This window comes from Gopherus flavomarginatus, chromosome 17, assembly GCF_025201925.1.
Source record: "Gopherus flavomarginatus isolate rGopFla2 chromosome 17, rGopFla2.mat.asm, whole genome shotgun sequence".
Classification (NCBI taxonomy): Eukaryota; Metazoa; Chordata; order Testudines; family Testudinidae; genus Gopherus; species Gopherus flavomarginatus.
This window is the reverse complement of record NC_066633.1, coordinates 3,204,665-3,227,503: the sequence shown is the minus strand read 5'-3', so window position 1 is coordinate 3,227,503 and position 22,839 is coordinate 3,204,665. Positions and strand designations below refer to the sequence as shown.

At 43.2% G+C, this 22,839-nt stretch overlaps 1 protein-coding gene across 1 annotated transcript in view; it reads right to left on the bottom strand.

Moving 5' to 3' along the window:
- The window catches only part of PSMB7 (proteasome 20S subunit beta 7), a 563,007-nt gene that overhangs the window by 237,791 nt on the left and 302,377 nt on the right, over positions 1-22,839 (bottom strand). The gene's annotated exons all lie outside the window — the stretch shown is intronic.

Here is a 22,839-nt window from a genome sequence, read left to right as displayed (position 1 = left end):
TAAGGTAAAGTTCCTTAGCGATTGTTCTTATGAAATATTATCACAATTTAAAATATGTTGATACGGTTAACTTTTACATTTCAGAAACTTCATTCTCTACTCAAAAATTACGTATTGTATGTTTAGGGGGATACATTGTATTCTTCATATATAATGAAGAGTTTGAATCCCTGCTTGAAGATCAAAAGTCAATGCAATCTTAAATGTTATGGGTGCAACCAGTGCCTCCATAATAAAACATACTGTTTTGGAAGCCAGGCCTGTAGGTATTTGAAAAGTGCATATTTAAGTATACTTTCCTACAAATAGGTTTGGTATTTTTGGTGCCTTGCAAGATAAATATGTCATATGTTTAAACAAGAAAATAGAAAACAGAATCAGGCACGTGTAGCAACCACCTCCTTCAAAAAAATAAAGGGAGAAAAATAAGAAAGAAAAACAAAAGTGAGCCTTAGGGTACAGGGAATGCTGCTGATAGAGGACTTAGAACCAGTTCCAGCTACAGATGCTTCAGTGTAACATCCAGTGCCTAGACACTACAGTAACAGGGTCTTTAGTAATGCTTAGAGAGAGAGGTTTTTAATGAATGCATGTGAATTGAGTTAGTTAATTTGTTACTTTATGATGCTGCATAAGACTAGCATTAACTCGATATGATGATTACTATTTTCCAAATGCAGTTGGTTTAAAGTTACTCTGTATGGAAAATCCAGTATGTACAGAAGGAAGGGCCAGAATGTCAACATTCAGTACATTGTGAAGAAACTAGCATTGGCATTGTGAATAAGGATATTTTCTCCTGTTCCCATCCACCTTTATCTTAACCTCAATCCTGGGTACTGTCTCCTACAGTAAGACCCATGGAGAATTGCAGGTAATGACCTAGTTTACTATTTCATGAGGGCAGGAAGACCCGTGTGTTTCAGTGACTGATACCCCATTTCTCTGCTTAGCCTCCCGCTCATGGGCCTCCTGCACATTCAGACTTGTAAACACTCTTCTCTTTGCATTGATTATTTCCACAGCTCTTGGAGTTATTCACTAGGAGTTGAGCCCATTGACTAGCTTTGGAATGTTTCAAATTTGTCAGTCAATCTGACTTGGGAATGTCCACAGTTGGTGAAAGCAAAGTTCAAACTACTATATAGGTTTAGATAAAAGAACGAAGAGATCTGGTTCTATTTGGTTCCAGCATCTTATATGGAGTCTTCAGCAATAACAACCAATTGGTCAAATGTTTTCCTTTACCTTGTATGAGATGTATGTATTTCAGCAGCAAATGGGATAAGGAATGTCCTGACCATTTATCCAGACAAGACGCTGAATGGATGATATAGAGCAAAGAAGGCCAGTTACTTGTTCTTAAGAGTGTTGCATTTCCAAGATAGTTCAGGCCAACAGTTTAAGGAGCAACTTAACTGGAGAATGTAAGGGGTTTTGCCCAAACACAAGCATAATCAATTTCAGACATTATTTTTAATGTGGAAAAAATTCCCTTTGGGGGTCATGTTCTACTCACAGTTACACTGGGGTGCATGCATGAGTAGAACTAAACAGACATTAGCCTTTTATCTATAACATATTCTTGTCTAGGAGAGTGTAGGTATAGTCGGTGTCTGAACTGAAGAAAGGATATTGAGAGAGAGTTGGGGGAGGGGGGATTTCTCTGTTTCTGGAGGAGTTTATTCGTCTCTGGATATAGCTAAACCATTTCTGCTAGAGATGATTTTTATCCTTAGCTAATCAAGATACTTGTGAACAAAGAAACCTTTCCCCCACCCCCTCTTTTCCTAAAATGCACTAAGTGGCCTCTGTATTTTCAAAGCATTCAGGCCCAGATTTTTAAAGGCTATATGTAGAAGTATGTGTGCAAAATATCCAGTGCACATCAGAAGTGACGTTTGCATGAGTGCAAATCCTAGTTTCTCATCTAGTTTTGTTGTATGCAACTTATGCTAGCACCAAAGTGCATATATATTTTTGCTTTCAAAGTTTAAAACATAGCTTCCTTCTCAGACCCTTCAAGGCCTTTCTCCCCTCTGCTGCAGATGAACTCTGCCTTGTCCCACATTTGAGGTCATTTTGTTAGTCTCCAGTATCTTGGTTTAACAGAGTAAATAATCAAAGCACAACATCTACATACAGCAGTTTCATGCACATTTAAGCATGGTCAAAAACCTAAGAAACTTACTAGGGTACATCAATATTGGGATAGATAATACTGGTTCTGAGAACTGGTGTCTGCTTTTTTTTTCACGTATGAAGAGAAGAAACGAGTATTAGACTCTTCATCTAATTGTAATGAAAAAGTGCTTAAGAAAGTGTCTCAGGGATGGTTAGTCTACTTCAAAAAGGGGATACAAAGGAGAGATTTTTGACACACAGGCAATTAGAGGGATTACTGTCAAGAACAGAAATAATGAGGCAGATGGACTCTGAGCAGTCATGCTTTCACGTGCACAAATGGGGAGATGGAATATAATTTTTTGTGGGGTTTTGCTGTTTAAAAAAATATTATGTAATTTTGAATTAAAAGCAGAGAATCAGGTTTGTCACTATCGTAACAATCAATAGTTATCAACAATCTGAGATGTTAATTTGCAGAGATGGCCCTACTATGGCACAATGAGATATACTTTTTACAAGCAAACATGGCTGCTTAATGGTGCCAGTAAAGCATTCCTCTTAACTGTCTCGCTATGTGCAACAATCCTGTTATCCAAGTATATCCATAGTCCTATATACCCAATGTCTCCTTGCCTGCCAATATTTAAGCATTGTCTGAATCACTAAGGAGGTTATGCTAAGTAAGGACATTTAGATTAAATTAATGATTTAGATTTTTAATTAATTTCAATGTTGTATTTAGCCTTTTAATGTTCCTGATGTCACAGTATCATTTCCAGATTTTGTCGTTGCAACTGCCTTTGACCTCATGCCAGGGAGGCAACCAAATGTAAAGAATACTAGGGCATGTAACTGAGCAGATTCCAGTTAAGGCTGAATGTACATTATTCATTACACATTATTCTCCATTTTTATTTGAAAATCAATGTCAGAAATGTCAGTGGTAGAAAAGCCTAAAACTTCAAATGCTTTGGGCTATATTTCTGCTACATTTAATTGCCCTTTAGTGAATTTTCACTCTATACCTTGAGGGAAGTGTAGTCAACTTAGTCAGTAGGCAGGCCAAAAGAATTATTCCCAATTGCAACAGCAAGTTGAGTTTGTTGACTGAGAGAGAACTCACAATATTAAAAAAAAAACCAAAGCAACAAGTACAGTTCTAGTAGAAGGGAATGTGTATTGTCCCCATCTTTACTATAGATTTCTCCTTTTTTCTCTAATTTTACCACTTGTACTAATTAAACAAATGTTTGTTCTTAGGTAATAGCCTAGTCATACTGATTCCTGTCAAACACTGTTTTTCTGTAATGGTCAATTCTAGCATTAAGTGAAAACACCAAAGGTACATTGGTGCTTTAATGAAGTTCTGATCAGATTAATTCAAGGTTGGCAGCTGTTTCTGGACCCACAGCCTAGATCAGGGGTTCTCAAACTGGGGATCATGACTCCTCATGGGGTCCCAAGGTTATTGCCTCCAGCATTTATAATAATGCTAAATATAAAAAAAGTGTTCTTAATTTGTAAGGGGGATCACACTCAGAGGCTTGCTGTGTAAAAGGGGTCACCAGTACAAAAGTTTGAGAACCACTGGCCTAGATTTTTCACCAGTTTAGAGATGTCAGATTCAGTAAGTCTAGTTTGTGATTTGTTCCATCCATTTTTTCCGTTTAAGCAAAGCATAGTATTTTATTAGAATGCATTGGAACCTGCTTATAGTAAATTCTGGTATAGTGAAGGTATTTAGTGAATGTCAGTGCATCGCAGTGTGCAAATTGTAATTTGTTTCCTAGAGGATTCCACTTTGACAGGAGCTGTTCTTTTCTTAATACTTCATTGTAAGAGTGGATTTTTTAAATTTGTTTGCATTGTATTGTAGGTATATTGGTTTATCAGCTCATTAAAGCCAACCTTTAAAGAAAAAAGAAGTTTTTGCAACAGCTCGTAGGAGTGTGAGAAAATTCATCTATCAGTTACACTGGTGTAAGTCCAGAGTAACTTATTGCAGAATTTGGCCCAGTATTTACAAAAATTATGAGGACAAAATAACTGGTAACGGTTACAGCTAGAGGGACACAAATAGCAGGACCCTGCTGTTATATCCTATGGTAACTCTGTCTAACTGATAAATACCAGCAGTGACTATTTACAGGCGCATACTGATTACTGTATAATTACAGTTAGTGAAGTCACAATAGATTCTCATACTAATCAGCACTTTGAACACAGAAATAACCATGTACTTTCCCCATAATGACACAGAACTAACCATGCTGTTACCCAGCCACTGCATGGTAATTACCATGTAATTCAATGTTCCTCAGTTACTATTAGAGAATGGTGAGAAGATATTTATGCCCCTGTAATTTGAAGTGTCACTAAGAAAGGCTGCTTGAATTTCCATGAGCATATGTCCCTAATGGAGACGAACATGGATAATAAACTTCAACCTAAGTAATACTAGTGCAGGCTGAAACCTTTATTAGAGAATTCAAAATCATTTTCCCCATCCCATTTTATGTTGCCTGATTCAGTATAGAAGTCACATGCTTTGTGTTGATAAATTTTGCAAGTGCCATATGAAATTGATCAATGCAATGAGAAGACAGCACCAGAGATGTTTAAACCTGCTGCTGTTTGCATTCATTTTTAATACACAAACAACAGAAGAAAGTTCATGGAAAGTGAATGTGTTTTGCATGCTGGTTTGCTGCCATGAGCTGGTAAGTGATATTAGTTAACAGAGGCTTTCCTAATGGAAAATAAGTGCATGTCACTTTATGCCACAGGGTGAGGATAGAGTGAATTGTCATGTTTCTGGCCTCTCGAAATTCTCAGGTCAGTTTAAGGAATGGATGCTGTCATTAAGCTTGGAGAACACATAGCTATCAGCAGTTCTGTACCAGTAAAGTCCATAGTTGGCTTCATAGTTCTAGGTATTATGCTTTCCCTCTCTTCCATCCCCTTGAAATGGGTGGGGGTTTTCCTTTTATTTTTATGCTATTAAACTATTTTTAAAATTTTTTTTTGTTGTATTGCATGGCAAAGTTTATCAAGATCCATAAAACAGGCAAAGAATCATCACCAACCGCTATGTAGAACTAACTCCTTCCATCCAATTTCCAACGCATAGCTTAAATGACAAATTCTGTCCTTAGCTACCCATTTGTTGTTCCTGGTGAATTTAATAGTCATCCTTCATCAGAGTAGAGAGATGGACCAAAGGGACATATTTACTTTACTTATGTATTTACTTCAACAGCTTTGCTGTTGAAAAACCTGCCAGATGTATTTAGCAGATGTTGAATGTCCTGCTTGGCTGAATGCACCTGGCCCCTCCAGTAGCAGCATGCCTCTGGTGACAGCAAGCACCCCAAGTGTTAATAATACTCAGCACTTAGACAGCATGTCACATCTTCAAAGTGCTGTACAAAGTAGCTAGCTGCACCACTACCTAATTAATATCCCTTACTCCTACATGCTCTATTGATTTAACTCTGGCATGACAAAAGAGCTGGTGTGATACCAGCAAGGAAAGGTTGTGAGCAGAGCTCTTGACTACAAGTGCCAATCCCCCAGAAAAACTTTGCCAATGACTGTTTCATGATCCTCCCATGATCATCGTATCCCTCTGCTTGATGTCATGTTTTTTTGCTGCCTCCATTCTGGGAATTAAAACAAACAAAGGGCTATACCATAACTTAGTTTTGTACGCTGAGCAGGGAAGTAATCGGGCATGAGGCTGACCCCTTCTTTCAGGGCCATGAAAAGGGAAGAGTTGGTTCTGCAAGGCCACTGCTGCCACCCACAAGCTGGTGGGTAGGGGAAGGGAGTTGGTGGAGCCCTGACTCCAGGCTCCCAGTGTGATGACCTGCAGAGCTGAACTGGCACGGTTTCCTACCCACCTCCAGAGGTCCTGTGAGAGTTTTTTGGTGTTCGTACTGCACTTCGACAGTGAAAAAATGCTATGTTGTGCCATCCTTGTTATACTGCAGTAAGTCTTCTAGACTAATCTCTCCTTCTCTTGGTGTATATAGTATTTTCAATTTTCTTGGCTAGGCCTGCAGATATGTGCAAGTCAGTCAGGGGCTCAAGAGACAGCAAAGTGATGCCATATTTCGTGCACATGAGCCAGCACGGCTCTTCATAAAGAGCTCTAGCAGACCATCTGCAGTGCTCCCTTTTAACCAGGCAGGATTTTTTAGGATTCTGGAATGTGCTACCCATTGCAGAGCTGCTGAGTTCCTTATTGAGAAGACATTACACATAAAGAAATAAAATCTGCCATGGGTGTTCCCATCATCTCTTTCAACCAGCTCTAATTAATCTAGATCTAAATTTATCTCCATCCTACACACACCTGGCATCAGCTCTCTCTTAGTATAGATTCCAACATGCTGAAGGATGGCACAAGTTACACTGCAGCAAATGTTATTTATGTTAGAGCAGTGAACCTCACATCATTGACTTTTTATTTATTTGTGGGTTTCTTTTTTGTTTTTGTTTATTTTAGTGTAGCCCCCTTTTGGGCCCTCATTTACCTTTATGTCTCTTCCAATTGTATCCTGTTGTGCCTACAGAATTCAGGAGTCCATTCTGGATTAATATAAAAGTCAGAGAAGGTTCTTTTCTATGATGCTACCCAAGTGCAGACCATGTTTCTTGTAATGTTTTGCACGCTTGCTCTTTCCCTCCCTCTCTCTCTCAATTGTGTCCCGCGGTTATAGCTCGCACACACCAAAACCCACTAGCACTGACAGGATTCTCTACAGTCCCCTCTGGCAATTCCAACACAAAGGAGAAGTCGCTGAAAAGACATTTGCTGCTATTTGTAAAACTATATTCTCTCCACAAAACATCTCCAACTCCAAAGGATCCCTGTTCAGAGAGCAATACATTTTGCTGCCATTCACATGCAGATAACATCATTATTAACTGGATAAGAAGAGAATGCAAAATGCAGACCAGATTTTTTATTAACCGATAACAAAGGATTTCATGAAAAAATGAACAATTTTAATTAATTAAATTAGAGGTGGTGAGTAGAGGAGGGATGTGTGGTGATGTCAGAGGGGTTAGAAGACAGGGTCATTTCTAGCAGGGCTCCAAAGCTTTCTTTTCCTCTTTCTGTTTCTCTTCCTAATGGTTAGAGCAGGGGCCGGGAAACAGGACTTCTAGATGCTAATTCCAGCTCTGCCACTGAATTACCGTGTCCCTGCCTCAGGTAGAATGTTAGGAGGCTTAGCTAATTGAGATTTCCAAAGGGCTTTGAAGTCCTCAGATGAAAGGTGCTAGAGAAGTGTAAAATTTAATATGAATTGTTAATTACTATTATATACCATACAAACAGCCCCAGGAAAAATGCAAACTGGTGTTTTCAAGTCTAGGAGGCTCTCTAGTCATATCTGGCAAGGCCTGACTACTGCTGGGCATAGATACGCTGAAGACAGGAGAGGGTGGTTTACACTCTTGTGGAAGAAGCCAGCGGTAAGCCACACTGGGTCCATTTAGTGATCCCAAAGGTGAATGAAAAATTCACAAACCTATTGCACAATCAATGCAGATACATCTATACTGGATGGCACTGGATTTCAGGCCAGCCTGAAGGAGCCCTTTCTACTTTATAACAAGAGACTAGAAAAGAGAGCATCACTTTACCCTTTACCTCTACCCTTGTTTACCCTGCAACTAAGAAAAGATGGCCCCATAAAACAGAGGCTGTGGAAAACTAAACATGTGCTACGTGTACACGATAGAGTGCACAAACACACCATCCTTTCTCCTTCCTTGAGACACAATGAAAGTCCTAGGGGCTTTACAACAGAAAGCTTAAGACGTATCATATATATAAAAATCACCAAAACTATGTTTTGCAAGAACATTGGGTCTAAAGGTCAGGAGTGCAGGATATTTAGGGATAAAGAGAAGGTAGAATCTAGAGTCTATTCCACCTCTGGTCATTGGCAAGGCTTTTGGTTTTATCAGGAGTTTCTGACTCTAGGTATGTAGGTTGGAGGAGAAAAAGAGTTAAGTGATCATCTAAATTTTATGCAGCTCTGGTTATCTGCACACTCATTAATCTCCCAAAGTCCTGTCCCAGGCACTGAATTTTGTGTAAAATTTGGAGTGGGTTCTTTGAGGGTTCATTTTTTTCTTGGTTTTTCCCAACTCCTAGTTAGGTGGTCTTGTGAAGGGTTTGGTCCCAGGATATTACAGATGCTGTCCTTCTAGCCAAAGCTCTTTTTTTGCCACTCTAAGATGGCTCTGTGCATTAAAAATATACACATAGCACTAGGATTGGGTGTGGTGGTGTGTGCCTGTAATTCCCAGCTCCTTGGGAGGCTGAAGCTGGCAGATTGCTCAGGGGTTCTGGGCTGCTGTGTACTATGCCAATCAGGTGTCCAGTGCCACGGACAGCCTGGCTAGCAGGTGGCTGAAGGTCTGGCTAGAACAACACAAATGATATGTTGTGATTAGTGCTCTCTCTGTGAGGACTGATTGATCAAGGTGACATAGCAGTAACTATTGCTATTTATGAATAATTCTGGTGCAAACGTCATGTACGTCACATGCATCCGACAAAGTGGGTATTCACCCACGAAAGCTCATGCTCCAAAACGTCTGTTAGTCTATAAAGTGCCACAGGATTCTTTGCTGCTTGCACTAGCACTGTACATTTATGGTGCTGTCAGAATTTCAGGTTCAACAATAGCCTATAAAAGACAAGCTTGTTATCCTTACTTCACGTCTCATTCCAGAATCTAAACTTGGGTATGGTTTTGGGTGGTTTAAATATTTTACTTAGTTGGTGAAAGTGACAATAACAAATACCATCAGACACAGGAAAAGTGCAGCTGGATTAACACTTGAGCATGAGAAAAGAATGTAGCACCTTGCTGGACCCCTAACTCTGCATGGGAGAACCCCTGCCCCCCCGCCACTCTGAGGGCACCAGGGCCTAGGTCCTGCCTCTCTTCCCCAACTCCCATCTTATGTGGCCCTGCAGAGAGGAGCCCGCCAGAGACTGCAGCCGAGGGCCGGAGCAGCCAACGCCGCCACCTCCGGACATTCCGAGAACTCTCCACAGCTTTTCTGCCCTGTGCTGACTGGCAATTTGCTCCAACTGTCCCCTCCCCCACCTCAGTCTCTCCCCCTCAGCTCACCTCAGGAGCCTTAAAAGGGAGAAGCCCATTCAGAAGGGGCCAGCCCTGGGGTGAGGGACAGAGTTCTCCCATTAGCTCCCAAAATGGGGGCCGAGGACGAAGCAGCCCTGAGCACACTGAGCCCACTCTGGCTCGTCAGGGATCTCCCCACAGGGGGAGGCCAGGGAAATGCTTGGACGATGTTTGGGTTGTGCCTTGCCTTTGTCACCTTTCCTCTGGGGCCTGGAGATGGCTGTGGAAGAAAGCCTACAGGCAGGTTGCAGTAGAAAGAAGCCTGGGGAAGAAGCCCAGGTCTGAAGAGACGGACCTCAGTTGCCAGCTGCAAGGGCCTAGACTGGACCCAGGATAGGGAGAGTGGTTGGGCTCCCCTACGGGCCAAGGAAAGACCTGGGGAAGGCCCCAGGGAAGGGCGTAAGGATTAATGGGCTGGAGATCTGGCACAAGGCTCCTGGACTGTGATTGCACTTGACTCTGATTGACACTGAAAGTGGTGAGTCAAAAATATGACTGGCCAGAGAGCCAAGTCACAAGACAAAAGGCACCGGCAGACCTGAACGGACAGTTGCCAGGGATATGGAGGGGAAAACCCTACCCAGCCACAAGGTGCGCACTGGCTGGTGAGTGACTTCATCACAGTACCCCTGACATAAAAGACACATAGATTCCAACAAAGGAGATTTTTTATACTGGTGACCCTTAAACAAGCCTCTGCAGGGCAGTAGAACAACAGGGAGCCTTTGGTGCATCAGCATAAGCAGAAAACATTAGTTATATAGAACCTCTTTGTGATGGGACAGACAGGCGCCGCACAGGCAAGGAGGGTTAATGATGCTCTGTGGACACCCACAGCTGATGTCAGGCATGGAGAGGGGAGTTAAAAGGAAGAGACCTAGCCTAGTTTAGGGATGCCCAGGAAGAAGAGCAGAGCTCCACTTCTCATGGGAGAGAAGCCAGGTTGCAGCCTCAGACTGAGGCAGCTTGTTGGTTGGACAAGTCCTCTTGTGGAAGCGATGACCGGACCCTGGGAGACCAGCCAAAACACTGACCGAAGACAAGCCATGAGGTAAAAGGTGGGGTCCCACTGAGGGTTCACCGAATGACCCCGGTTTTGAGTTGCAGAGACAGCGACCTACTCGTGGAAACTGACGACTGGGTGAGTCATGCCTTGATGGGCCACCACGGGGTACCACAGAAACAAACTGTATATTTTTTACTAGCCCCTTTCTCTGATATTTATCTCTTGGACTAGTGCATACAGAACAGGTGTGCAGGTATTTACTAGTCACATGTGTATTTTTTTAAAAAATAGGGCTCTACGTTCATAACTAGTAACCTCCCTTGCTGTTTATATAATTGAACACTGTCAATGGTCCAGTGATGGCCAGTCCACAATTTGTTAGTGATGAAATTGAAATGATTCTATATGTGCTCTGGAATAGGGGAATGTGTGGATTCTTTCTAGTAGCTGTATTTGTCTTTTGTAGGCTTGTGTTTCTATGAGGCAATGAAATATTTGAGATATCAGCTGTGCTCATGGAATTTTAGTATCTGGAATGTGAGACTGCTCTAAGCAGACCAGACCTTGCTTATTTTTTGACAGAAGAAACGGCTCACTGAGCCAAAAAAGCCCATCAAAAGTTAAAAACAACTATCAAGGTATTAGTCTGATTTGGGTTTCTGCAGAGCCCTATTTAGAAGAAAGATGATTGGCATGACCACTGCAAGGCATGCATCCCACTGTACACTAATGCCAGGGAGGAGGGAAGGAGAAGTATGCGTTCTTGCCTCATTTTAGCCAACGAGGTTGAAAAGCCTAATTTTAATCCTCCTGAGACTGAAAAGGTGATGTAACAAAGTTACCAAGTGTCCTCATCACTTGGAGAAGGCTCAGGTATGGAACGGACCCTGAAGGCAGACATAATGTGGTAATATTAGAGTAGGAAGTACCAGTGAAGGTAGCATTATTGTATAATGAAAAAATAACGCCTGATCTGAGACTGAAGATCAGCTCAGGCAACTCAGAGCAGGAGGGACTGAAAATTTCTACCTTCAAGTGAATGAAACACTTGATAGCTGTGTCTGATTAGTAAAAGACAATCAATCCTTTTTGAGTAAGTGCACAGAGAACCAACCATCAAATTGTTGCTGCAAAGGCCTAAAACTTAGGGACAAATACCTTTCTCCTCTTCCCCCCCTCACCCTACCTGAGAATCTGGTATTATCCTTTCCTATCCTCACTTCATATTCTCTGTATTATCTTCACATCTTACCTCTGTTTCTCTTAGTCTTGTATACTTTGCTGTCTCACTTTCACCTGCTCTCTCTAGTGCCACCTGCTCTCTCTTCTCTTACCACTAATTTCCTTTGTTTCCTTCTCTCTCCCTCTCCTTTGGAGGAACAGCACTAGAAGTACATTGTCACAGGCTGCTTCCCACCAGGGTTTACCTAGCCTGCCTATTGTTGCAACAGCAGTCTTTCCTTGCATCACCAGGACCACTGGCACTGCACCATATGCCTCACTGACAAAAACAACAGCCAGAAACCAAGGGAAAGCTGGAAAAGCACGGAGCCACAGCAGGCATAATTCCAGCACAGCAACAACAGTAGAGATGCAAAGAGGAATGCCAAGGAGGAGAAAGTGGGCTGGAAGATTGGAGGAGTAGAAAGAGTGTGGAACTGGAAGCTGTAGCAGATCTCCAGACCTGGGGAGTGAAATGCAACAGCACATACAGGAAATTACAAAAGACATATTTTTTTTATACCAAAATAGGCAGTGTGTCTTTAAATTACATTAGCAGCTCTATCCTCATCTGTAAAAACAGGATAATATTGCTCCCTTTCTCCTAGCCTCTGTCTGTTTAGATTAAGCTTTTCAGGGCAGTGACTGTCTGTTATTATGTGTATGTACAGCACCTAGTACAATGGGGCCTCAATCTGAAATGTGTCTCCTGCAGTACAAATTATTATTAACAATAACCAGACACACCAATCTCTGGGCAACCCAGGAAATGGGAATTGCATTCCCAGGGGTCCTATGCCAGAGATTGTGAATTACATACTTTAGCCATCCAGTCATGCTGTGCACCAGGGATGCAGTACCACAATTCCTTTCATATTCTACAAGGAAATACCACTTTGCTAGAGTGTAAATTTGACCTATGGAACACACTGCTACATCAGATCATTAGGGCAAATACTGCATCTGGATTTGATTAGGACTGGATAATTGTATGACCACTAACAACAATGGTCACTATGTGAGCTAAGATCAGGATAATTCTCATGCTTCAGGTAAGTAAGCTGAATACCTGTGTTGCAATCAGGAAGAATTTTCCCCTACCCCCGAGCCCCCCACACACTGTGTACAATTTAAATGAAGTATAAGGTAAGTAGTTGTGGTTAAGATGGGCTATTCATCTGGTCCAGTATGTCAGCTCTTACGTTACTAAAATATATTTATAAAGCTACATCAAACAGCAAGATAATATACATTTTCCTTGACATACTCCTGTACTTAGCACAGAACTAACCAAATCTTCAAAGAACTTGTGTGTACTAAAATAACACAGCATACCCTCTTTAGGCCCTCCTACCCCATTTCTTTCCCATATTCCCTAAGAGGTTTTCCCCCCAAGTACCAAGTGCCCCTTTGTTTCTTTAATACAGTTGCACAGTCATGTGTAGTACTTCTCAACAGACCAGAATAATCTAGTGTTTTAAAAAAATGTGAGTTACAAAATAATTATTGTTAAAGACAACTGAAGTCAGAGGTCAGTATTCAACTTCCATAAGAACAGACCCCTTTCCTTTGCAGTCTGTTCTGATTACATGAAGTTGATCTTGCTTGTTCTTAATTCTGATCTCAGAGCCATTTGGGTCTCAGGAAAGCAGGCTCTCTGGCAGGGCACTGCCTTTAGCTCTCTCGGATTCCATTTCCTGGGGGTGGCGCTGTGGGCCCTTCCATTGACTCTATCAAACCGAAAACATCAGTAAATACTTCTGATCAGTTTAGGGTTTTTGGAAATGTTGAAAGTTAATCAAAGGACTGGAGTTAAGGTCAGAATAGCCCACATGTGAGAGACACTTTGAAGAGGGAGAAAAATTTCAAAGGCAGGCAGCTTTATGGACGGACCTTCACTCTTTCATCCAGGATTAAAGAATTCTGTATTCCTTTCTGTATTTCATAAGGAATCTCCTGGAGTCCGAAATGCCTCTATTTCTCTATAAATAGCTTGGCTGGGAGTTGCCGCTCTCTGAATTACAGTAGCTTTTGCAGTCTCATTGCATAAAGTCTGTGGGGAAAAAAAATAAAAAGGAAAGTTCTGAATGCATGAAGTCAATAAACTAGATTCTAGAATGGCTCTGGCCAGCTCCTCTAAGTTATACAAATATGCAATAATTTATTCAGCAGCACAAACCTGTGCCCACAATCAATGTCCCATAAGTCTTCAATAAATAAATGAAAATAACTCAACAATTCATTAATCCATATTAATGCAAACACATCATAAATATTTAAAATCCTGAGCAGCAATAATTTGTTACCCAAATCCCCAGAGAATAAATATTGTAATGAATTCAGTACAAGATTGCAGTGTGCAAGGCCCAGAACCTACCGATGAGAGTCAAGAACTCACTGTGACGCATGCAGCGGAAGGTGCAGGGACTCAGCCCAAATAGCCTTCAGGAACTTCATGCAGTACATGACACCACCAAGCCCAGAGTGCAGGCGGAGCACCACATGTGGACCACACTGTTCTCATTTTAAGCCCTTGGCTACTCTAGTCTAGGGCTTATGGAGGGGGAATTCAAACAAGAAGCATTTCTATCCAATAGAAGCAAATATTGCAGCAGTGCAAGATTAATTTGATAAATTCTGGAAATGGATGTGGATCTGAGGTGCAGTGCAGGCATGTGTCAGATGTCCACCCGTCATGGTATTCCATCTCCAAATGCTTCCCTGCAGCTCTCCATCTGTATAAGTAGTGCTGTGCCTGAGAGGCTGAACCTGACCCTTCCTGTATTGCCACACTATAGCTAGCCAGGGCCCTGCAAACCCCCTCCCCCAGCAGGACCGGCGCTAGGGGTTTGAGCGCCCTAGGCGCGCAGCAATTTCACTGCCCCGTGCGTTCGTCCGCGGCTCCGGTGGAGCTGCCACAGTCCTGCCTGTGGATGGTCGGCTGCTCCCGTGGCTCCGGTGGAGAGCTGCTGCAGTCGTGCCTGCGGGAGGTCCACTGGAGCCACGCAAGCAGCCGACTGTCCGCAGGCACGACTGCGGCAGCTCCACCGGAGCCGCCTGCCGCCCCCTCCGGCAAAATGCCGCCCACCAATAATCCTGGTGCCCTAGGCGATTGCCTAGCCCACCTAAATGCAAGCGCCGGCCCTGTCCCCCAGACACCCCGGGAGAAATGGACAAAATCATAGCAGGATTCTCTCATTCAGCTTGGGCCAAACAACCACTGCAACTGGTGGGATCAAGGGAGAATGTGATAATGTCTAAGGGGTGTAAGCACCAAAAAGGCGGACACCAGAGTGTATAACTAGGATTAGGGTGAAATGGTGAAGAAGAAAATGTGAACTGAATATCAGGGAAGGCTTCCCACAAGTGAGCTGCATCAGCCTGTGGAATTTCCTCTCAAGCAGCGGAAGCTCCATGGTTTAGGACATTTGCAACTAGACAGGATGAAACACTAATTGTAAGGAACAATCCCACCTTGTGGCTGAGGTACAAGAGGGGGCAGTTTGTGGGGCAGATGATCTAAATCCCTAAATAAATGGTGTTTCCCCCCTTCCTTTTTTTCCTGCTGGTACTTTGCCCCCATCAGAAACCCACCAAGGCACAGAGAAAGGGGGCTTGGAGAGCCTCATTTAATTACAAGTGCAGCGCTTGCTTCTCTCAGCCCCACCCACATGCCATTTCACGCCTGATTTCTCCTCTGATTTCTTTGGGGAAAGAGAGGGAATTCGAGTGCATGTAATTTGGGTTAACAAGATGCATTATATGCAGCCTCATTCTTGTAAAAACTTTCACAGGGAAATCACCCATCCCAAGGAGAGAAAAAGTTCTGTTCTTTTTGTAATTTTCCAAGGCTAGTCAGACTCTCGCCTTTATCTTATTGATCATAGGGAAGGTTTCTTTACCTACTGGCCATCTAGTTTAGGGGCAGGAGCTGTTACCTAGCTTGTTACGTGGTGTGAGTACAACAGAGATCAGCTATCCGTGTGTATCTTCCTTTTTGTTCCCTTCCTGGATCTGTTTCTTCAGAGCTCACCTGCCTGGTGCTTTTGTGTCAAACCTACCTTTATTTGACTTTCCTTTAAATCCAACAAAAGGTGAAAAGCTGACTTGGTGCAATTAAAATTCTCAAGGTTAACCTTCCCCCCACTTCCCCAAACTCTGATCTGGCTTGAAAACCACAAAGGAAGAGAATGTAAAGGGCTAATGCAGCATCCCATCGCAGAGGGACAAAAGGGGCTCTGTGGAGAATGCGGTGTCCAGCACCTGTAGTGTTTATGTTAATAACTCACTCTGGTTTTGGAAGGTTATTAGAGGCTATAGGCCCTGCATGTTGTCTTGTGCCCAGAACTCTCACCAAATGTACAAGACCTAATCCTGCCATTATTACCTTATGCTTTGTAGTCTGTAAAGCTTTTCTCTCAGTGCAAGAAAAAGCATCAGTCTCCATTTCAAGGTGCAGCTCCCATTCTCCAGGGAGATGGCTGCTGTGTGTGAGTACACAGCAAGAAGGCAAGGAATAGGTACACAAGAGCAGCTTGCTGGAGAGAAATGATGGCTTTGCTCTGCTTTGCTGTGTGTGGGTTTCTTTGGAAGTGTTTTGTGCCCCTTCAAGTCACTTGGGAGTCTGGGGGAGTCAGATAGAATAGCTTTTTCAGTCATTATTTGATAACCAATACAGTTCCCTTTGACCCTTTCCCCTCCCCCACAAAAGAAAGCCCAGCTTAGCATTGTGTTATTTTTCAAAGCCTTTACAAATTAAGACAGTAACATGGAAATCCTCATTGGGTTTCAGTTCATACTTCCTCCCATGCTAGGCTGAAATGGGGATTCTTTTGTGATCGCTGCACTGGTTATTTTTTTAAACCTCCTGAATTTGGCACACTGCCCTACTTTATTTTCCTTCCTTTCTCTAGTGCTGCTCCCAATGGGAGGCTCATTCGCTTCTAATGCATGGTGTTATCTTTTGCAAGTTGAACTCTAAATCCCCTTGTTGTTTTTCCTTGCTTGTTATTCAGGTGCAGAGAATGTTAATGATGCCTCTTTGGTTTGGGGATGCGCTGGCTTTATGGCTTTAATTGTTTTCATTAATGTAGATGTGAATTAAAGCTAGTACATTTAGCTAATAGGTAGAAGATAGCTCTCTCTCTACCATGGGTCCCCCTCTTCAGTTGTGTGCCAACGTGCCTAACTCACAGAGACATTGTTCCACAGCAGTAGTATCTCAACAAGCATGCTCTTCTGGGAGCGGCACCTGAGTAACCGTTCCAAAACTGAAGTGATGCCTGGTGTATCACAGCACAGAGAGAGAGAGAGAGAGAGAGACCATGTCTCCACGGTACAAGACTTGCAAAACAACCTGCCTGCTGGGTCAGTGAGCACTGTTCATATTCAAGGGTAGCCATCCCTGCTAAGGTGGAGATTTCTTCCACTACTAGCGCTTAACTATCTCCATTAAATCAGATGTTGGAGGACACACATCCATAAGAACATAAGAATGGCCTTACCGGGTCAGACCAAAGGTCCATCTAGCCTAGTATCTGTCTACCGACAGTGGCCAATGCCAGGTGCCCCAGAGGGAGTGAAGCTAACAGGCAATGATCAAGTGATCTCTCTCCTGCTATCCATCTCCATCCTCTGATGAACAGAGGCTTGGGACACCATTCCTTACCCATCCTGGCTAATAGCCATTTAAGGACTTAGCCACCATGAATTTATCCAGTTCCCTTTTAAACAGTGTTATAGTCCCAGCCTTCACAATCTCCTCAGGCAAGGAGTTCCACAAGTTGACTGTGCGCTGTGTGAAGAAGAACTTCCTTTTATTTGTTTTAAACCCGCTACTTATTAATTTCATTTGGTGACCCCTAGTTCTTGTATTATGGGAATAAGTAAACAACTTTTCCTTGTCCACTTTCTCCACATCACTCATGATTTTATATACTTCTATCATATCCTCCCTTAGTCTCCTCTTTTCCAAGCTGAAGAGTCCTAGCCTCTTTAATCTTTCCTCATATGGGACCCTCTCCAAACCTCTAATCATTTTAGTTGCCCTTTTCTGAACCTTTTCTAGTGCTAGAATATCTTTTTTGAGGTGAGGAGACCATATTTGTACACAGTATTCGAGATGTGGGTGTGCCATGGATTTATATAAGGGCAATAATATAGTCTCAGTCTTATTCTCTATCCTCTTTTTAATGATTCCTAACATCCTGTTTGCTTTTTTGACCACCTCTGCGCACTGCGTGGACATCTTCAGAGAACTATCCAAGATGACATCAAGATCTTTTTCCTGACTTGTTGTAGCTAAATTAGCCCCCATCATATTGTATGTATAGTTGGGGTTATTTTTTCCAATCTGCATTACTTTACATTTATCCACATTACATTTAATTTGCCATTTTGTTGCCCAATCACTTAGTTTTGTGAGATCTTTTTGAAGTTCTTCACAATTTGCTTTGGTCTTAACTATCTTGAGTAGTTTAGTATCATCTGCAAACTTTGCCACCTCACTGTTTACCCCTTTCTCCAGATCATTTATGAATAAATTGAACAGAATTGGTCCTAGGACTGACCCTTGGGGAACACCACTAGTTACCCCTCTCCATTCTGAGAATTTACCATTAATTCCTACCCCTTGTTCCCTGTCTTTTAACCAGTTCTCAATCCATGAAAGGACCTTCCCTTTTATCCCATCAAATGAAACCTTAGAAAATAAAGACCCTAAATTTGTACTTGTCCCCAGTTCAAAATTCCATACAGCACCTGTTGAAAAGTGCTCCAGGGTTCAAGTAAACAAAGATAATGTCTTGCCTATTTATTTTAGAAAATTCCCATTAACCATCATTTAAGTAGAACAACCTCTGTGAGAATCCATCTGACTCTGAGTGCTTCACTGAGCTCCTGGCTAAATCCATGGGAGCCAAAGGATGTTGTTACGGCTACGGGAATAATTTGTTTATGTTGTTTAGCCAACTCTGTCTCCTTTTCTAGGGCTTGGGCCTCCTTTGGGACCTGGTGCATCAAGCAGCAGTAGGAAAGATGGGGCCATCCATGACAGCCATGATCCTCCTGCCATAAAACCAGGAAATACAGGAATAGTACTGAGCAGTGGTTCCAAATGGTGGGGGTGGCCCTCTGCATACATCCCTCCCTGCTCACGTGGAAGAGGCAGACAGCTAACTTCATGGCACCATCTCCTCAGCCCTGGCACTTGCAGGAAACTGCAGGGGCCATATGGGGAGGAGGCGTAGAGCCAGGGCTGGGAGAATAACACATTGTTCCCAGAACCCCAGGGCTCTATGTACTTTCCCCAGGTAGTTTTATGGGGCAGTCCCAGGGACTACTCTGGGCAGGGGAGCCAGCTGCCATACCAATGCAGTTATACTGCAGAACTGGTGCAAGGGACACTTATGAAAAACTCTTTGTCACTAGGATAGCCTTCCTAAAGCTGTGTAGATCTTAGGAATCCATGGTCGACATCACTGGGGTGACCGGGTGAGATATGGTGGCAGGGTACTGTGGAGAAGCTGGTATTATTGTTGGTGCAGTACCTGTTCTCTGAATAAACAGAGAGCTTCTGGGTTATTAATCCACAGGGGGTGAGAGTAACTTACAGGACTTACCGGTACTGCCGGAGTTCTGAGGGGGGCATGGCCTCACCCGGAAGGGGCGTGGCCTCTCAAGATTTAAAGTCCCTGGGGAACCAGCTGTGGCTGGGAGACCCAGAGCCTTTAAATCAACCAGGGGCTCCCAGCTGCAGAGGTGGCTGGGAGCCCCCCGGGGCTTAGGCCGCCAGGGGGAACCCCAAGCTTTGCGGGGCTGGGGCAGGGATTTAAAGGGCCCGGAGCTCCTGCTGCTGAGGGAAGCCCGGAGCCCTTTAAATCCTGGCCCCAGCCTGGCTGCCAAAGCCGTGGCCGGGATTTAAAGGGCTCTGGGCTGCCTGCAGCTGTGGGGAGCTCTGAGCCCTTTCAATCCTCACTGTGGAAGTCAATGCGGTCCAGCACGGCGTACTGGCTCACTTTCACCTCTGACTGTATGTATGTGTATGTGTATGAATGTGTCACAAACAATGCAGCTGCAGCCTGCCACCGACCAGCAGCGACCCCAGCAACCGTCCCCTGTGGGCTGCTGCCTGCAGAGAGCCAGCAGGTGCCGCTGGGCTGGGTCTGCCAAGGAGTAAGTAACCAAGGCAAAAAACACAGCCAGCCAGGGAGGGAGCTGGGGGTGGGTGGGGGGAAGTCAGGGGTGAATGAAGGACAACTGGAATAGCCTTCATGAAATATACAAGATATTTAGAGAAAGTTTTGTCAATTTCAGCCTCTGCACTCTGCAGGCAGGACAAAACAAAAAGAGATCTGAGATTGCACCTGATGTCCATAGACATTTCAAGTGTTTAAATCAATATATAAAGAGGGTGGATTGGAATGAAAACTACTATTTCTTTCAAAGGAGGCACAATAATTTCCCTGAATATTCAGTTTTCCCCTCCAATCCCTTTCTGGCTTTGTCTATGGGGGCTATTTGCTTTCCCTGTGAATCTTTAGTTGCTTAAGCAAAATTGCTTTGCTCAAAATAAACCCTAATCATCATGACACATCTTTCCACCATGTTCTCCACTTTTTTTGTGTTTTTTTTTTTAAACAGTAACATTTCAAAGAGGATCTGCAAGCAGTTTGGACATCACAACCATGCTCCTCTGCTGGGGAGGGAATGGGATAGATTTGAACTTGGAAATGGTTCCTGATTTTCATTGTGTTTAGGAGATCCCCTCATCCTGGGGGCAGAAAAGAACTGCCCCTGCCATGGTCACACGCACCCAATAACAACTACGAGTGACATTAACAAGGATGCCAGAAACGGCTTCTAATTCTGGGCACTGAACTGCACAGGGAACAGCTGAGTTTAAACTGTTCTTTTGCAGGCAGCAGCAGCAGGCATCTCAGCCAGTGTCCCTACTGCAAGCTAGAGCCTAGAGGAGAACCCCTGCTGGCGGTGTGGGGGGAGGAAGGCAGAGCCTTGTCTGCAGCTTGGCTGGAGGAGGGGGAGGGAGGAGCCGAGAAATCAATGTGACAGAGAGTTTTCCCCTTCCACCTGCTTTTATTAGCTCTGGATTTAAGCTGTGCAGTCAAATGCTTGTATTTGTTGTGTATATTAGTATTGGAGAGATCCCTTCATCCTGGGGGCAGAAAAGAACTGCCCCTGCCTTGGTCAAACACACCCTCCTCTCAAGCCCCTCCCCCAGCTACTGTGAGTGAAATTAACAAGGATGCCAGAAACCTAGCCCTGGGGGCTGAACCATCAGGGAACAGCTGAGTTTAAACTATTCTTATGCAGGAAGCAGGCACCTCTCTCCCTCCCTCAGTCAGTCTCCTTTTCTTACCGGTCCTCCGTACCGGCCCATACCAGCTTACTTTCACCTCTGTTAATCCAGCACCTTTCATGTGTGCTAAAGGAAACAGAGGGACTGAAGTTTGCTGCAGGGTGGCATAATTTTTCCATTTACTGAAAGAGAGGAAACTGGGTTGTAAATCCAAGGAGAGATACCACAAAATACACATTAATGTGGGAAGAGCAAGGATCAGCTAAAACTTCATTTCTCTGGAAGACTGCAATAAACTGGAATTAGAGGAGTCAGAGAAGAAAAATACCTATTAGATCCTGCACTGTGTCTGCTCATAACCAATGTTCCCTACAGTATGTTTAAGATTTTATCCAGTCAAGCATTTCAAATGATCCATGTACAGATTTAACGGCAACTCTGATCACCTGACAATGCCTTGAAAGCATCCCTCTCTCCAAACAATATGTCTTGCTGGCTTTGTTTCTTTTCAGAGTAACCTCTTTATTCCAGGAGTTTGGACAACATATGATCATTTGTTGAAAATAAAGAATTCAAACCACGAGGAACCTGAGTCATCAATGTAATGAAAAGATGCAAAGCTAGAAAACATGGATGTTACATTGAGCAATATCTCCAGCAGGTCAATCCTCTTCCACAACACTTGTCTTTAAATTTTAGAAAGTGATACAATCAATTTTGGGAATTCTTTTTAGGAGTTTGTGATAGAAATATTAACATGGGGATTTTTTCCAAGTTGCCTTTTCCTTTCTTCAGCTGCACTAGCTACAGGAGGCATTTCTTCTTCAAAAGCCACATCATGTAATATCACTGAGATCAGAAGGAGATGAGGAGAAAAAACGCCCTATAGGATTTTTGTTAAAAAAAAAGAATTCCATTCATAAAAGATGAAAGCTTAAATTGCTTTTAGGAACACAGCAGCATTTAATCAGAAGAACTTCTGAAATAGAGTTTGGATTCAATAATTTAACCACACGAAAGGGCAGAAGAAGGCCTTTATTTGGAGGGAAATGGCACACGTTAGCATGGATAAAATTACCACTACTAATAATTATCATAGCAATCAGAAAGGAGCCATCTTCTCTGTTCTCCTGGTTAGGCCTGGCTTTGTCAAAACTATTTACAGTACCAAAAAGGATCAAAAGAATCTGAGATGGAGTAAGCAAAGAATCTAGTTGTGGGAGTAGGGGAAGGTAGAATAATCCTGAGGCACTTTACTGGAGACGTAGTGTGTCCCACTCCAGGTGAGTAGGAAACTTTTTCCCTCCTACCTCTTAGACTTGTGTCAACTCTGTAAAGACACTGTGAGACGTATAGAACCCTGAAGGAAAATATCAAAAGGCAAATGTGAACCCAAACAACAGCTATGTGGGTGGCTGGCCAGAGACTTGCACTGCAGTGTGGCAGGGAGCTGCATCATGGAGGCTCAGAGCTCATGCACTGTGTTCTTTGCATTGGTTGTGGATGGTAACAAGTTTCACGGGTGGGCTGTAATTTTGTGCACCTTTGTTTTTGAGGCCTCCAATCTGAGACACGCTGACTCTGATTTCAGAGGTGCTGGGCATATGCAGCTCCCGTTGAAGTCAAAGATTGTTGCAGATGCTCAGCACCTCTGAAAAGCAGATCTAAAGCGAGGCACCTCAGAATGGAGGGCAACAAAATACAAGGCCTCTTTTCAATATTTTGCCTATAGATCCGAGCATTGGATATTCAAGGCCCTCAGCATCTCGATATCCCTGTATATACATATGTATGTATAAGAAAATTGCAGAGGAAAAGCTTAATCTTTATTAGCAGGAACAAACTCGAGTTCTCAGGCACACAACCCGTGAAGAATCTTGAGAAAATATAGAATGAAAAATCATCCCTATGAATTAATACCAACTAATACTGCTGCCCAAGACATGAAGATGTGCAGATTTGACAAGCCTATTACTTCAGGCTGGGTGACAATTAAA